This window comes from Falco naumanni, chromosome 4, assembly GCF_017639655.2.
Source record: "Falco naumanni isolate bFalNau1 chromosome 4, bFalNau1.pat, whole genome shotgun sequence".
NCBI classification, from domain to species: Eukaryota; Metazoa; Chordata; class Aves; order Falconiformes; family Falconidae; genus Falco; species Falco naumanni.
In genome coordinates, this window is record NC_054057.1 from 13670373 (window position 1) to 13680019 (window position 9647).

Here is a 9647-nt window from a genome sequence, read left to right on the forward strand (position 1 = left end):
AATGTACATCTGGCCAATTTCAGATTTCACAATGATGTAAGGGATTTACCTGTAGAGTTTTAATTTCAGGTTGAAAGGGATCATAAGATGCCTGCTTTGTGTATGGGATACACAAAAATAGCTGTGTTGAGCTCCTGAGTGCATTCTCTTGTTCTGGGAGTTTAGTCAGCAGAGTTGAGTTCAGCTTGCTGAGTTGAAGATCAGCTCCTTTGCTGATAGGAGGTGTGCTGAGGAAAGCTAGAAGCAATGTCCTGTGCCTTCCTTTCCTGGGGAGCTGCTTTTAAGCAGAAAATTTACTGCTGGCTCCTGTTACACCGACAGGTACCACAGGAGCACTTCAGTACACTGATACCACTTGTGTTACCTGCCTGTGTACTGCACTGTCCCTGGGGTGGGCAGGGTTACTTAACCTAATGATTAGCATTATTGTAAGGCATTAGTCATATAGCATAGTAGCATTAGTCATAGCATTAGAGGACATGTCCAGGGAGGTGCCTGTAACACAGGCAGGCAGCTAACATGTTGTCCATATCCAGAGCAGGCTCAAATGAGGGGCCAAGACATACCCAAATCCTGCCAGCAGTTTCAGTGGGATTGCAGACTGAGGGTAACCTGTGATGCAGGGAACCTCAGTACTTAGTAAGGGGCAACATACCACAAGGCCAGTTTCTTTCAGGAAGTTTTCACTACTTCAGGCCACAGTAGGAGAATAACAGCTTGTGGGGGAGCAGCGAGGGCTGGCTGCTCCGAAAGGGATGGTGAGCCGAGAGCAGAGTGATGCCAAGGAGGATGGGAGCAGCAGTTGCCTCACCAACAAACTGCTGGTGTGCTATGTAAGAGAGTTCTAGGTTTACTTTAATTTTTAATGCTTTTAAGATTAAATGTCATTTTAGCTAAGATTCTATATTCCTTTTTGATGAAAACCAGCTATCATTTATGTGTGTATGTATGTGTGTGTGTACATGCACAGCCATGTGTAATTAAGCAAAGCCACACAGGAAGAACATGTCAAGATGAAAAAAAACCCGCAAACTATAAGTCCTAGATTTCAGGTCTAAGATATCAGAATCCTGGAGGGATGGCAGAAAACACTGTAACCTCAGGGACAAAAATCTCTTGCTCAAAATGTTCAGATGATGATTGAAAAGAAGAGTCAGCTCCTTGTGCAATCTGAGAAATTCAAATTATTTAAATGAATAGGCAGATTGTAATAGATTTAACAGAAAAGAAAGCATTGTAATGTGCTGTGCCTCTTCTAAACATGTTATTCTTAAAGCACTCTACAAACATTAATAGTTTAATGATATCTTATCCCTCAATTCACAAACAGGTTAAAATTAAAAATAGAAAAGGATTATCTTCTTTTCTAAAGCTCATTTTGTTTCTGAGTTTGACAGAACCATTGGCCTGGCACAAACAGTATCATATCCAGTGTGGTTTTGAAAGTGTATCAAATTACATTTTGAGTGATCGGCTAAAGCTGCTAAACAGGCTGGTGCAGGACAGCTGGATATCCTGAAATATTTTAGTGAACATTGTTTGCTTAATCCAATAATCTCTAATCCATAGTGTGTGTGGTAGAGATGCTTCCGTGAAGAAGATGAAGTAATAAGTGTAGCATGCTGAAATTTAGAAGATTAGCAAGGCCTGGCTTTGCAGTACAGGTTCAGAATCACATTCAGAATGACACAGAGTACCGGTCATGCTCAGCGCTTTATGCTGGCCTGGGACCGAAGATCAGAATATTTACAGCATCCTTTTCTCTCAGGGGTGCATGTGTTTCTTTGGGCAGGACGAATGCTCCTCAGTTACTTTGGCATTGGGCTGAGGTTAATTCCCATTTGTCTATAAATGTTAAGAGTTCACCTGTGTCTTGTTTTTTCTGATTCCAAGGTGAGACAAAAAGCAGAAGTTCTGAATGTGAATGTATGTGCTATCTCATTATGTCGCATTGATATGAACTCAGTATGGAAACTGCTGCCACAATATGGATACATCTGTTATTCTAGTTTTGTGTCTTGTTCTCCTGAGCCTGGGTCTACTCACCCATCTCACCATGCCTCTTCTTCATTCAGATGAAGCAATGCTGCTCGCAAGGCCTCTCCCTTCTTTCCTTTCCCATCCTCTTGCCAGCAATGCCTCTGCCTTTTTGCAGGCAGCATGTGCATGTTTGGGAAGATGGGGAAGCCGAGGAGAGTTCTGAGTCCTAGTAGGAACATGAGGTAGAAAGGGAGGGTCGTGCTGGACTCTGGAGAACATCTCATGCCAACTTGCAGTTCAGCTTTTGCCACGAAAGGAAGGCTCCCAAGGGAGTCGTGTGCTCTTCCCACAGAGATCAGGAGAAATCCCTCCTTCCCACACCAAGTCACCTCCCTTTAAAAGCACAGTGATCCTCTTAGAAAGATATAATGCTATTGTGACAAGAAGCGGTATTTTAGTCCTATTTCTGGCAGTACTATCGTGGAAGAGTCAAGTGCCTTGGGTCGGCTGCTGTGGCAAGCCAGGTGCCCTCCACTTGCACTGACGTGGATGACTGACAGGTGCAAGCAGTGCTGCTGTCACGAGTAGAGCCGACAACCCAGGTGAAGCAATGAAATCAAACAGAAACCTGTGACTTGGAATTGGTAACAGGCTTTGTTCAGTGAATATTGACTGAAGAGGAGTTGGCACATTCAGTGTTAAAGATGGCCCAGATGAGGCCCTTATTATATATTTAACAGACACTGCTTTTAAAACCAGTTCTCCTCTTGAGTTTGTGGTCGGTTAATATTCAGTGGATTAGAGAAATGAGCCAATGTGTCACAGCAGAGGGCAAAAAGATCAATGACAAGCACTCAGATCAAACACTACTGAATTAGTGGACATATGACATCAAAGATGAAAACAGACGCTTAGTTGGGGAACCTGGTTAGTTAAACCAGGAATTGTCAGCAGGTTTGACTTTTTAAAGTGGACTCTGTGTGGGTCTCGGGTATATTATCTGACAAAGTGTCAGAATACTTTCCAAATTGTAATATTTCTGATTCTTTTCTTCTTAACCCACCCCAGACATTTTTTTTAAAAAAAAACAGCCTCAAGACTGTTCTTCATTTATCCCAGACCAGTCCTTTTTTTGCCATACAGCTACATACAGAAATGTTACCCATGTTATGTAAGGAGTTCTAGGACAAGCCATAGCATTGATGCTCACAGGAGGCATAAACTTCAAGGAGAAAATGGGCTTATCACCATGTTAGCCAGGGTGCCTCAGTGTATGCATTAACAACTGTTTATTTCCTTGTATTCTCAAGAGCAGTGGGAGAACTTTGACTTCCTGGAATCAATATTCTGGTTTTGACTGGTACATTTTAAGCTGTGCCAGAGCATGAGGGGAATCTGGTTTGAACAGTTTCCTCGTGTTTGAAGTATTTCCAAGATACTCCCTCCTGTACAGTATACTAGTGGTCCTTCTGATTTTTTGGCTTGGAGAGTTGTTTTAATGCATTGAATTAAGGCTTTCTCAATGCTTGTTTCTAGAGTCCAAGTACCCTTTTCACATGCTTTATTTCTTTTTTCCTAATGAAATTGTTCCTTTTTTTTTTTCCTTTCATGTTTTAGACTTGGACTTTCAGTACTAACGGAGGAGAGAGTCATTTTCTTACGATACTGTGGCTTAGAGCATCCCCTGGCATCCCAAATTTTCTGTTCTGACGGATGTGTCAGTTATAGTAAAGCTTTAAAGGCAGAGGGAAGAGAAACTAAAATGGATTTACACTTCATTTGCTTATTCATGATGTAAGTAAGTTTGGAGGTTTTTTGCTTTTTGCATTAAAGATTAAGGTCACCTTTGAAACCCTAGACCACAAAATAATTTACAAGTGAAGCCCCAGCTGGCAAAGTCATTCTTTTTCACACTGTGTAACTGCTGTGTGCACTGTTTGATTTTTACAGCTTGTTCTCCCAAGCAGTAATGCTTATCTGCAAACAGCACATTCGTGCTGGGGAGCAGGAAGAGCGGAGCTGCCCCAGAGGGAGCTGGCTGCAAGGAGACCCCAGCCTGGCAGGGCAGTGCCCTTGTGGGTAGAGTGCCGGCCCCCGCATCAGAACAGGGCTGGGGATGCGACAGGACCTGCTGATGGTCCAGTGGCCATCAGAGGAGGTGAGGTGACAAGGAGATCTGGCCCCTGGGCGGTGGGCAGGGGGCCTGGGCAAGGGTGGGCAGGACACTGCAGTCTGCCTGTGCACTCAAGGCCCCAACAGTTTGGATTAGGGAGGTTCTTCCAGCGAGACACCACCTAATGTATTTGATTTTGAAAGTGTACCTCTTGCATTCTCCCACACCGAATTTCATGTTGTTTAATTGCACTCTTGTTGTAATAGAACTCATCTGTATTTCAGTGATGAGGCTTGGGACATGATGGGTTAAGAAGCAAGTACAGCTTTGTCCTGGCAGCCCAGTTTGGTACGTGCCTGTTGTCAGGCGGTGGTCCTTTTTCACACCGGCAGTTCCATTTTAGTTTTATTTGGAATGATTTATCACCAGAGCCAGCCAAAGGAGGCAACTGTGACAAATAAAGCATGTAAATACTCTGAAAACAATCTCCTTTTAGGAACAGATAAAGCAAACGACAAGGAAAGCAGACGACTTCCTGCATCCCTGTTTGGCTGACCCCAGCCAGTGGGTCAGATGAAGTTAATTTTGCTTCAGGAGGCCTTGCACAAAGTCATTAACATCTGCTGTAGGCTGAATACATCTCCTGGGGGTTGGTACTTTTTGGAACTAGTTCTAGACCTTTTCCTTCATTTAGCTTTTCTGCCCTGAAGAATGATAGATATTTAGGCTGTCTAACAATACTTCTAGTCCAACCCACTTCTTTTCCCCTTCCTCAAGGAAAAAAAATAATATTTGACAAGTCTTCAAGCCAGTTCAGTAAGTGCTATAGCATGGGTTGTAACAACATAGCAGTAGAGCAGGCGAACGTAGCAAGCCGGTCTGAAGGATAAGGATGTGGGACTGCTTCGCAGTCTGCCAGGAGCACAGGCTGCAGCCCTCCAGAGCTGACCTATGGCAGCTTGCCAGGGGCTGGGCCGGTGGAGCCTGAACCTACTGCCAAGTTTCTGGATACTGTGAAAGCCCTAGGCTTCCTTGCCCGTGGGAGGGAAGAGCAACGGCCCTAGCAAGGGAGATTTTTAGCAGGGTCATAATAACCATAGGATTAAAAAAAATTCAGTCCACAAGGGAATGAATTGGGGAAAAAAAAAAAAAAAGTATCCCTCTTTTATTGCTTAAAGTTACCAGGCATCAACTTGTTGAAATCTTAAACATCTTTTTTTTAGTGAGTTTGAAATACTATAACCTTAAAGTGACAACATACAATAGGATATTGCCTGTCTTCTTCCAGCATGTTCTGCCCTTCTGTGCGTTTTAGCAACCACTGCCGCCTCCAATGGCTGTCCTCTCCTCTTGAGAACTAGTATTTTCTTGGGAGAAACCTAGCAGAAAAATTATTACCTACAGCTAAATAGCTCTTATGGGGATGGCTCTCTGTTAATACTACTTGCTAAGTAGGGGAATTCAGGCAGTATGTGCTTTAAGTGTCTGAACTTTTTTAAGCTTACGGTAGGTTAGCCTCCAAACTGGAAACAAGACCAGCGAGTAGTAGAGCTGGCTGTGCAAAAGTCTAAATCGATGGGTAAAACTGCTGCCTTGTGTTACGGAGAGCATCAGTCTCTCTACAACTAAGGTTTCAGCAGCTGAGAGATTTATTTTCAGCCAAATAATAAGCATTATCTGATCTTGCAGTAAAAATCTGAATTTGAACACTTTGAATGTGACTATTTTCCAGATGAATTTTTAACTTAGTAGCTTTACATTTTATTTTTTTTAAGTAGGAATATATAGGACAACATAGGAATAGTGAAGCTAGGGACTGGGTTTATCTGAATTACCTTTGTCACTGTGAGCTTTACCCACAGCTAAACTGAGGTACAGAAAAAGAGCAAAATAGTAACAGTTGAGCAAAATGTATGACATCTCATCTACTGATGAAGGCTCACAAATGTTGGATTTCATCAACAGAAAAAGTTGGTATCAGCAGTTCAGATTCACAACTTTTTACTGGTTTCCCAGGGTGGACAAGGGATATTCCTGAGACCTTTTGCTTGAATAAGCCAATAAATTGCTTCTTGTTCAAAGGCAAATAAAAGGAGAAGAAAGCATTGCCCTCATGTAGGGAAAACCCTCAGCAGGGCACAATTTTAAATTTGTTGTAGCAGCACACTAGGAAATAGCAGAACTGTCTTCATAGTGATACTGGATTCTACTGTCATTTAAAGGAACTCGTAGCCTCTGTGCCCTGCCAAGACACATGGTGATAGTTCTATATATACATTTTTAAACAAATAATATTTTTCCATTCCAAACGCTGCCTGGAATGGGATGCCTTCAAGGAAACAGTGTGTGAGTCATCCTCAAGAGACATGCATTTGGGGCACCTCCTTTGGAACAGAGTCATGTACATCCAGCTAAAATATCCAATTATAAACAGTATTATGTTACTAACATAATTGCCCCATGGCCTTAGAAGCAAACTGTTTTTTTTTTATGACAGTAAGAATTAATGTTGAGTTGTTGATGTTAAGAGTTAGAATAACATCATGTGAAGATTTAAATGCCATTTCAATGATAGTTTGTTCTGGATTATGTTAAGAAAAGAAGTATGAGCCTGTGATCATTTAAGACTCATAAAACTTTTACTCCTTGTTAAACACTTACTTGAATGTCTGAATGTAAAAGGTACTTTCTGAGGTTAATTCTCATGGGAACCTCAGGGTGGATGGAGAACTCACTATGGATTTTGGTGGATAAGACAGCAGCACTCACAAACTTGTGTGGATTGTTTTTTTCTGTGTACCCTTCTGTATTACGAAAATACTATTATAGATTTTCACAATTTTCCAGCCATATATGGGCTTAATGCTGGCTGTGTTTCTCAAGCCCTAGGCTCTAGTTTTCAGTTCTCCACTCTGAGAGGGATGGGAGAACTAATGCAAGGAGAGAAAGGTTTGGGAAGAGTTAAATATATGTTAGAGCCTACTCATTGCAGGGGCGAGTCTAGAGTCTCACAAATTATAAGCAAATGGTATGGCTTATTTAGGAGGAGCAAAATAATTTTTTGTGACCTGATGCATGAAATTCAGGGAGTATGGAATCCATACGTCCAGCCAGCAGTCTCCTTGCTTAGCTGTAATACTTCCCTGTTATTGCCGCTGTTCCATTCTACTACTAGAATCGGTCCTGTTGCTGTCTTCATTCCTGGGATAGCATGCACATGCCATATGGAACTAGCACAAGAGTAAATGATAAGCCAAACTTCACCCACTCTCTAGAGAATTGACAGGACCTGGGGTGAATAATAAGGGTGGTAGAAATAAGGAACCCAGAAAACACTGTTTGGTTAAAAATGTAAAGGTACTACACAGACAAGCTCTGCCATTTTCACATTTACTTGAATAAAATAAAATACCTGGCCCCTTTAACTATTCTCTCCCCAGTCACCCACCAGGCTGAGCTTTCTGGAGGTTTTTCCTAGCACAGAGATAGGAGACCTTGAGACTGGGAGCAGCCTGGAGTCAGAACAACTGCTGAAGTAGTAGTGATCACTGGTGTTAGTAACGTGTGTGTTATAGGGAGTACCTAGCTTTGAGAAATCATCTTGGAATGACACTGATGTACTTGTCATGCTGTTTGACTGCATATTTGTTTTGTGGGTTGGAAGAAGCTGGTTTTGAAAGAAACAATTAATGATGATTAAAGGAAGCTGTTCTGCAGTCAATTGCAACTGCTTTCTGGAGCAGGTCGTGAGGGTTGCTGGATTGCTGTCTTATCACTGAGTCCTCCAGTGACAGTGGCATCTCCCTACCTGTAATATTTTATGTCTTTCCTTTTTAGTATTTTTCCTGTTGGATCCTCTTGGAGCTCTTAACTACCCTTGTTCAACAATTCTACCTCTGTAATTTTCCCTTCCTTTATTTTGCCTGGACTTTCTCATGGCTTTTGGTCACAACCTAGTGATTCTCTCAGAAGTATGAGCCAAGGCTATGCAGCTGGGCCGGGTTGGATCGGAACCTTGGCACACACAGCTGAATACCAGGGCTGGTGACAGAGGGTGTGACCAAGAGAGGGCTGAAAGACGCACTAGATAGGAGGTTACGACATGCAGTAGATCTGTCTGGATCCAAGCCCAGAGGGTGCTGAGTACATGTTGCAGGGATGCTGGAAATAGTATGGCTGCTTTCAATAGTGTATTGTATTATCCCTTTAGAAAATAATCTGAAATTCAATCAAATTAATGAAAGTCTTTATAAGTATGTGAAGGTCAGTTTTTTGTTTTTGTTTTTTGGGTTTTTTTTTAACAACAAAGTGCCTGTTACATAGTGACCTACGATACCTCACTTCTTCAGCTGTGGCAATGTGTTGATATCTCCCCAATAATACATGTGCAACTGGGATATAATAGGGGCTTTATTGGTTTCCACTGGGCCGTGAGTATGTGACACAATCACCAACCCACTTCTATCTGAAACAAACAACCCTTCTTTCTTCCCCCACTGCAAACAACAAGATTGTTAGACCCAAGGCCAAATTCATGTTGTGAACAACTGCAAATCCACTAATGTCAGCAGAGCTGTAACCACTTAGGAAAACAGTGAATCGAGCTTGTGGTGGTTTTTTTGGATGAATTTCAGTGGAACAATTGCATCCTAACTATATAAAATTCTCCTTAGTTTTTCTTTAGATGGCTGGGTTTCCCCCTGTCCTTTGTAGTGCTGAAGTGTGCTGTCAAGTAGCTGCTTGTGCCACACAAGTGATGCTTGCAGCGCTCTACCTTATGAAGCAGATTAGAGTCTGGCTGGATGAAATAGCTACATCATGGAAATGTATGAGACTGTAAAAAGAGAAATAAAGCTTTGTATCTCAAATACAAATAAACATGACATCCCACAATGCAGGAACTGTTAAGTATAGTAGAGAGGTGCAGGCCCTACGTTGCCAGCAAGAAGCATGACTATAATGCTCAAAGGGCTGCTCAAAATAGTCTTAACCTTACAAGACGCAGTCTACTCTGGCTTGATCTTGCAAAGTGGCTAAAAACATTAGTCCCATTGACATAGAACTAGAGATCTAAGTGAAGCAGAGAACCAGCACTGCAAAAGTTCAAGCTTAAGGACAGTCACTGCTGATTGCAAGGACTTTTTTTTTTTTTTTCTGTTCTGAGAAGAAGGGGAAGTAAATGGGAATGGAGAAAGTGCTGGGAGGCCATAATGATCTCCAGTGGCTTCAGCATCAGCTTGCATACCAACGCTGCTGTGCCTAAAGTACGGTTAAGCAAGTTGTTTCACCTTTGGCACAAGAAATTACTACTGATAGACTATTTCTACAACAGGCTGTATTGATCCTACTCCCTAATCAGGGCAGCTGCACGGGAGTTGCATCCAGTTCTTCCTATTGAAGTTGTGTCTGCCTCAGGAGTTTGCATTCTCCATGTTGAAATGGTAGATTAGTAAACAGGATCTCTCAGGAGAAAAAAAAGTGTTGCTTCTTTTAGTTTACTCAAAACAAGTTTCTGTATGGACAGCTGTGTAAATAAGAAATTCTGATAGTGTAA